Source organism: Lucilia cuprina, chromosome 4 (assembly GCF_022045245.1).
Source record: "Lucilia cuprina isolate Lc7/37 chromosome 4, ASM2204524v1, whole genome shotgun sequence".
Lineage (NCBI taxonomy): Eukaryota > Metazoa > Arthropoda > Insecta > Diptera > Calliphoridae > Lucilia > Lucilia cuprina.
In genome coordinates, this window is record NC_060952.1 from 79,342,647 (window position 1) to 79,350,262 (window position 7,616).

The following is a 7,616-nucleotide window of genomic DNA, read 5'->3' on the forward strand; positions in this document are numbered from 1 at the left end:
ACTTATGAAACGCGTAAATATTTCAAATACAATAGCAGGAGAGCTATAGAAAACTGTTAAAGTATTTAGTAAATAATTAAATTGTTGTAAACGAAAGGATACGTTATATTATGAAATTTAACTAGTACGGTTTTATGCCCAAAATTTTGTGTGGATTAAAAAGTTTAAAAATAAACTTAAACCTAAGGATACGGTGCCAAGTGATAAAATTAAATACATACACACACATAGAAATAAAAATAATGTACTTAAAGTCAGAAGCAACAGCAAAAAACCAAGAAACCATTTAAATGTTAAGTGTCAAATTTTTAATTGCTATGTTAATGACATCAAACAGATGTTAGTGAAACCAACAAAAAAACAAACAAAAGAAAAAGATTATTCTAAAAATAATTTTAGAAAATTATTTATAACATAAAACTTGTATTTAAACAAAACATAAAGTAAATGCTTAAGGTTATAAAAAGAAAAAAATTAAAAGTTAAACTATAAATTGAAATAAAATAAAGATTAAAAGAAATTAAATAAATAGAAAAATTAAAAAAAAAATAATTATTAAAAAACATAACGTTATTAAAAAGTTTTAAATTAATCTACTAAATATAAAGGATAAAGTGAAAATTTGCCACAATTTAATACAATTAAATCTTAAACTTTAAAAGCCACTTAAAAATAAATTTAAGAGGTAAATAAAATATAATATTTAACTTTTATCATAATTTAAAAATCCAAATCATACATCAGCACAAATGTTAACGCAAATATATACTTTATATATAATTTTTTTCTCATGCTCCATTGATATCACTGTGATATTTGAAAAATGTATTAAAAATGTATAAATCATTTTAGCTGGTTGTAATCTGTCAACCGGGGAAATTAAAAAAAGTGTTTTTTTTTAAGAAAATGTTATGAAATTTACATTTTTAGTGAAGGTGTGTACTGAAAAAGTATAAAAATAAAAAAAGTAACATATTACATACATACATGGAAAATTTTCAAGTGATTTGGCATAAAAGTAAACGAGTAATGGAATAGATATATAAAAAGTATTTAAATTATTAAATTGTGTAAAGAAATTTATTAAATTACTGAAAAATATTTTTAATTGAAAGTAAAAACTATTGCACAAAATAAATAACAAATAATAGTGGAATATTTAATTAACACGATAAAGTTATGAACTTTTACTACCTTCAAAATGAATATGGACCAATCTTCATGAAATTCGGTTGAAAGATTTCAGTTCGTTTGTGGAATTTCTTAGCTGAACTCGTATTAATATGCCGGTGATAGGTGTTAAAGTTAAATTTTCTTAAAAGCTTAAGAGAGCGTTAAGTCTATTATAGATCGATCCTCATAAAATTTGGTAGCGAGATCTTGGTTTGTATAAAACTTATTTATTGCATGGACTGATAAAGTCAATGTTTAATGCAAAACAAACTTCAGCAATAAAATATATTTATACAAAATTGCAGCTTTCTTGTTCATGCTTTTAACAGACAGACATATACAGGACTGAAGGCATAGCTGGAGAACTTTAAAACTGTTTACAACTAAAGTGGAAAGTAATAATTCTGCAGTAATTTATTCCACATATGATAGATTCCCCCAGGCCAATGGGCAACAAATGTTTTTGTTCTTAATTAAAATAGTTGTGTTTACATAAAACTGTGTGTTGGTTTTTAAGTCATGACCATATACATACTCTTGGTGTAGTAACTATTTTTACGCTCATGTCTTGCAAGCCTTTTCTTATTTACCTTTTTGAGCCAAAGTTGGAGTTCTTGTCATAATAAACAAAAATTTTTAGCATATAAACGGAAAGTTTTAATTTTTTAACATATACATGTTAAAAACTTCCTACTTATTTATACACATGAAAAGTTGAAGGACGTTTGATTAGAAAATTAAGTTTCTCTAAGCAATTCTGAGTTTTAATTTATGGGCTCTATGTAATTAATGGTATCTTTAATCAGAAAACAAAAGAAGGAATAGTAACGTTTTTATACCCACCATCAAAAAAGATGGGGGGTATATTGATTTTATCATTCCGTGTGTAACACATCGAAATATTGGTTTAAGACCCCATAAAGTATATATATTCTGGGACCTCGTAAGATTCTAAGACGATCTAGCCATGTCCGTCCGTCTGTCCGTCTGTCTGTTGTTGGCACGATAGCGTCCACAAAATAAGAGATATTGAGATGAAATTTTCCCAAAATATATTTTATTGATCAGAAATGTTTGGTATTGAAAATGGGCAAAATCGGTCAACGATTTCACATAGCCCCCATACAACTGTACCCCCCGGAATATTGTATAAATAGCTTCAAATATTCACAAATTCGTTGTTTATGAAGCAAATACCATAAAATTTCGCATAGATCAGTTTTTTGACGTCTGAAAAATATTTCTGCATTATGGCGGACATAGGACCATAATTGGCCCTACCACCCCATATAAAGTCCCCTTCAGAAAATGACTTTAACGCTCATTACTCGCTTAAAAATACAAGTATAGCGATGAAATTTGACATAAGTAAGTTTCTTACTAGCCAAAACCTCTCTTACTAGCCAAAACCTCTCTATGAAATTTTATGTGGATCGGTCCATAATTGACCCTACCCCCCATATAAGGTCCCCTTCAGAAAATAACTTTAACGCTCATTACTGGCTTAAAAATGGGAATATAGCGATGAAATTCGACACACATAAGTTTCATGCAAGTCAATATCTCTTAATCAAATTTTATGTATATCGGTCCATAATTGGCCCTATCCCCCATATAATGTCCCCTTCAGAAAATGACTTTAACGCTCATTACTGGCTTAAAAATACAAGTATAGCGATGAAATTTGACATAAGTAAGTTTCTTACGCCAAAACGTCTCTATGAAATTTTATATGGATCGGCCCATAATTGACCCCCCATATAAGGTCCCCTAAGCTCATTACTGGCTTAAACAAACGAATATAGCGATGAAATTTGATGTAAGTAAGTGTCTTACAGGCCAAAAAATCTTTATGAAATTTTATTTGGATCGGTTCATAATTGACCCTACCCCCATTAAAAGTCTTCCCATAAACTTTCTTTAATGCTCATTACTGGCTCAAAAATATGATTATAACAATGAAATTACACAGAAGTAAGATTTATATAAGTCAAAATTTACCAAATTTTATGTGGATCGGTCCATAATTGATCCTTCCCCCCACATAATTTCCCCTTCAGAAAACGACTTTAACGTTAATTATGGGCGTAAAAATACGAATATAGCGAAGAAATTTGACATACGTATGTATCTTAGGAACCAAAACCTTTATATCAAATTTTATGTGGTCTATAATTGACCCTAGCGCCCATATAAGGTCCCCTCCATAAAAATACTTTAACACTCATTACTGCCTTAAAAATACGAGTATAGCGATGAAATTTCACAGAAGTAAGTTTTTCACAAGCCAAAATCTCTTTACCAAATTTTATATGGAACAGGCCTTAATTGACCCTACCTCCAACATGAAGTACCTATCAGAAAAGTACTTTAAAGCTCAGTACTGGCTTAAAAATACTAGTAGATTTATGAAATTCGACATAAACTACTTTCGTGTAAGCTAATATCTCTATCTCTTCTATAGCAACCAAAATCTCTCTATCACATTTTATGAGGATCAATCCTTAATAATACCACCCCATATAAATTCCGCCCCAGAAAATGACGCGAAAAATATGAATACCGCAAGGCAACTCGACATAAAACAAATTTGATTTAAAATCTCTCTACCATATTTTATGACTTTAATGCTCCTTAATGGCTACAAAATACAAGTACTTAGATCGATGAAATTTTAAACAAATAAGGAACTAAAATCTTCCTACACACTTTTATGAGAATTGGTCCATATATATGTATAAATAACCCTACTCCCTATAAAAATTAGCACTGTCAATAGTAAAACCCATTAATGGACCTCTTTCAAACGTTTTCCTGATGTTCTCATTAATATCGATATATAATAATAAAATATTGAAAATATCAAGTATGGCAGTGATTTGATGGTGGGTATAAAAGATTCGGCATAGCCGAATATAACACTCTTACTTGTTAAAATTCAACATATTCCAGGTGTCCTAATTTACTGGACCTTGACTACGATCCTGGTTTGCCCATGATAAACAAATTCAAAAACTAATCTCTGCAGCACTTCATTTTCAATATATGAAACTTTATTGGAATCGGATAAATTATTTAGAAGTTACAGAATTATTTCCCTCTTTTTTATTTCTATACAACTGGGCGACACTTGTACGTATACGTGTTATTGATTTATTTATATTACAAATATTAAGTATACGCATAATTAAGTAAATCACTTCAAATATATTTTTAACATGTAAGTTTAACGTTCCGTCCGTCTGTCCATTTGACCGTCTGTGTAAAACACGCTCACGCCAAAGTTACGTAAATTATATCAACCAAATTCACTAAGAATATTTGATATTGTCCTAACCAGCTTGGTATTGAAAATCGGCAAAATCGGTATACTACGTAAAAAGTTATGAGTAAAAATTTCAGATTACCTAAAAAAAATTACGTTTTACGCAATTTTCTCAGATTTTTATACCAGGGATCAAGTGTGTTGAAAATCATTACAATTGATTCAAAATTTTCTAACACACATATTGCCTGAAATTAATTTATCGTTAATAACATCCTCAAATATGTCGGTATAAACACAAAATTTGGTACATGTAAATTTATTATTAACAGAAATCATATTACCTATGAAGATTTGTGTCGGTCCACAATTGGTCATAGCTTCCATATAAGGTCCACTTCCTTAAATTACTTAAACGCTTATATTTCATTGAGTTATAAAGTTATCGAGAAAAAAATCTACACACTCCACTCAAATTTTTCGAACCGGTCCATTATTGGTCATAGCTTCTATATAGCTTCTTTATAACGTCCACTTCCGAAAATTACTAAAACGCACATATTTCATTGGTTAATTAAGCTTTTTTGATAAAATTCGACACAAAAACGTTTTGTCTATATATAATTTTTTTCGGATCGGTCCACTATTGGTCATAGCTCCCATATAAGATTCACTTCGAAAACCAAATTGAAAACACATATTTCATTTAATTATAAAGTTAGTCTACTGGCGTAGGTTTTGTGTATATTAAACAATTCTAAATTTCTTCAGGTTCGGTCCATTATTGGTCATACCTCTCATATAAAGTCTACTTCCGAAAATTACTTAAACACACATATTTCATTGTAAAATAAAACTATCTTGATACAATTATAAACAAATCTGTGTTGTTTTTATATGAATTATTCTATGATTTTTTTGAGAAGTGGTCATAGGTCCCATAAAAGGTTCACTTTCGAAAATCATCTAAATGAACATATTTTTTGAATAATGAAGCTTCCATATTAAATTCGAGTTGAAATTGTTATGTGCGCATATATCATAGTACGAATTTTTCCCGGATCGATTCATTTTTAGTCATAACTCCCATATAAGAACCATTTCCGAAAATTACTAAATGCACATTGTCAATCAATGTTTACGGAATAAAATTGGATAAAATGTTTTCGATCTGGCTAATATTGATCATAGTTTTGATTTAAAATAATCAAATCATCGTTTCAGAAATTACTTAACCCTTTTACTCTAAAAACTAAATCGATGAACTTTATATGGATATGATTTCATCAAACACTTTGTTTTGATGTATCGATAATTTTTAATGAAAAATGGAAACAGTATTTTCGAAGGTTATGACAGGATATTATTTTTTTGGCATGTTGCAGCGAAATATCGCATTTTTCGTAGTAATTATTCATCGAGAAAAAATTAAAAAAAAAAAATGGAACACCGGTGTTCTATATACGTGAAATAGTTAAAATAATTTAGTTCATTATAAATCCGAAAATCCTAATCAAAATTAGTTCCACACATGCATAAAGTTATGGAAATAAAACTTTTGTCGAGTTATTTAAAAAATTACATAGTTAAATGGATTAAAGTAAAAGGAAGTTGGTGGTGGAGGGTATTTTTCTTGCTTTATGTTATATATTCTCATAAACACATAACATTACATTAAGTTTCGGTGCAAAAATTCTACTGAACAAATTAAGCATATATTTTGTGTTTTGGGTTTTCGATGTATTCTGTATTTGTTTTTGTTAGGGACGTTTATAAAGTCTTAGAAAATAGTGGGAAACAATATAAGTAGGAAACAATAATTATTTCGTATTAAAATTAGTAACTGTTAAAAAAAATAGTCGAACATAACCGCCAATAAGTAATTTATTTTTATAACCTTTGATGTGGGGGGGGGTTGAATTTCCCACCGTCCATGAAACGGCGCCTAACCTACATCTCATTAACGGGGTGGGTGTATTGGGTTTCTCCTGATGTTTGTAACATACAAAAATATTCGTTCTATTCATTATTATGTTAAAAGTAGGATTATAGCGAATGAAATTCGACATAAATAAGTTTCATACATTTCATACTAGACAGAATTTTATGGGGATCGGTCTGTAATTTACCTTACCTACATATGATGTGTTGTCCACAAAATGGCTTAAACTTTCATCATTCGCCTAAAAATACGACTATATCGATGAAATTTGACAAAGAAAAGTTCTACGTGAAGCAAAATCGCTTTACAAAATTGTATGAGGATCAATTCATAGTTAAGGTATAGGGTTAGATAATGTGTATAAAAGAATCGACATTATTGAATATATTACTCTTAATTGCATAATTTACACCATTTGATTGCTCTCTTACTATATAAATTATTATGTATAATATATGTACCTAATATGTATAAAACATTTTTGAGTTCGTGTATTACATTCAGAAGTATCCAAACAGTTTTGCTCAGATGGGTCTTAGTTATTTTACTAGTAGCTTGAACTTGCTCGTCTAAAAGTGACGTCAACTAGCAAAATTAAAACGAAATACATATTTTCGAAATACATGTAACACTTATCACCAGATGAAAAGTAGCACTAAGTTAATTTTATTACCTTCTATGAAAGTGATGTTTACTGACTTCTAAAGAAGCGAAAAGAATCATTTTTTCAATTCAAGGTACATATATTTTTATACCCACCATCAAAAAAGATATATATTGATTTTGTCATTCCGTTTGTAACACATCGAAATATTGGTCAAAGACCCATAAAAGTATATATATTCTGGATCCTTATTAGATTTTAAGACGATCTAGCCATGTCCGTCAGTCTGTCCGTCTGTCTGCTAAAATCACGATAGGGATCACAAGGAAGAAGCTAGACGGTTCAAATTTCGCATAAATATTCTCTATTGCTAAGGTTTGTTTGGTATTGAAAATGCACAATATCTCTTTTTCGGATAGCGCCCATACAAGTGGACCTCCAAAAAACAGCATAGCGAAGAAATTCGACATAAAAAGTTTCATATGAGCCAAAATCCTTCTACCAAATTTTTTGAGATCGGTCTATAATTGACCCTACCCCCCCATTTAAGGTCCCCTTCGGAAAATCACTATAACGCACATTAATGAATAAGAATATAGAAATGAAATTCGACACACTTTAGCTTCATGCGA

At 29.7% G+C, this 7,616-nt stretch overlaps 1 protein-coding gene across 2 annotated transcripts in view; it reads left to right on the forward strand.

The window, feature by feature from the left end:
• The first annotated feature begins 478 nt into the window (after nt 1-478).
• LOC111681974 (chitinase-like protein PB1E7.04c) overlaps nt 479-7,616 on the forward strand; it is a 35,037-nt gene continuing 27,899 nt past the window's right edge. The window contains exon 1 of one of the 2 annotated variants that reach the window (XM_046949798.1): nt 479-685. The gene's annotated coding sequence lies outside the window, so the exon portion shown is untranslated. Of the gene's footprint in view, nt 686-733; nt 936-7,616 lie in introns of those variants that run through there. The other variant, XM_046949799.1, reaches the window with a different exon arrangement.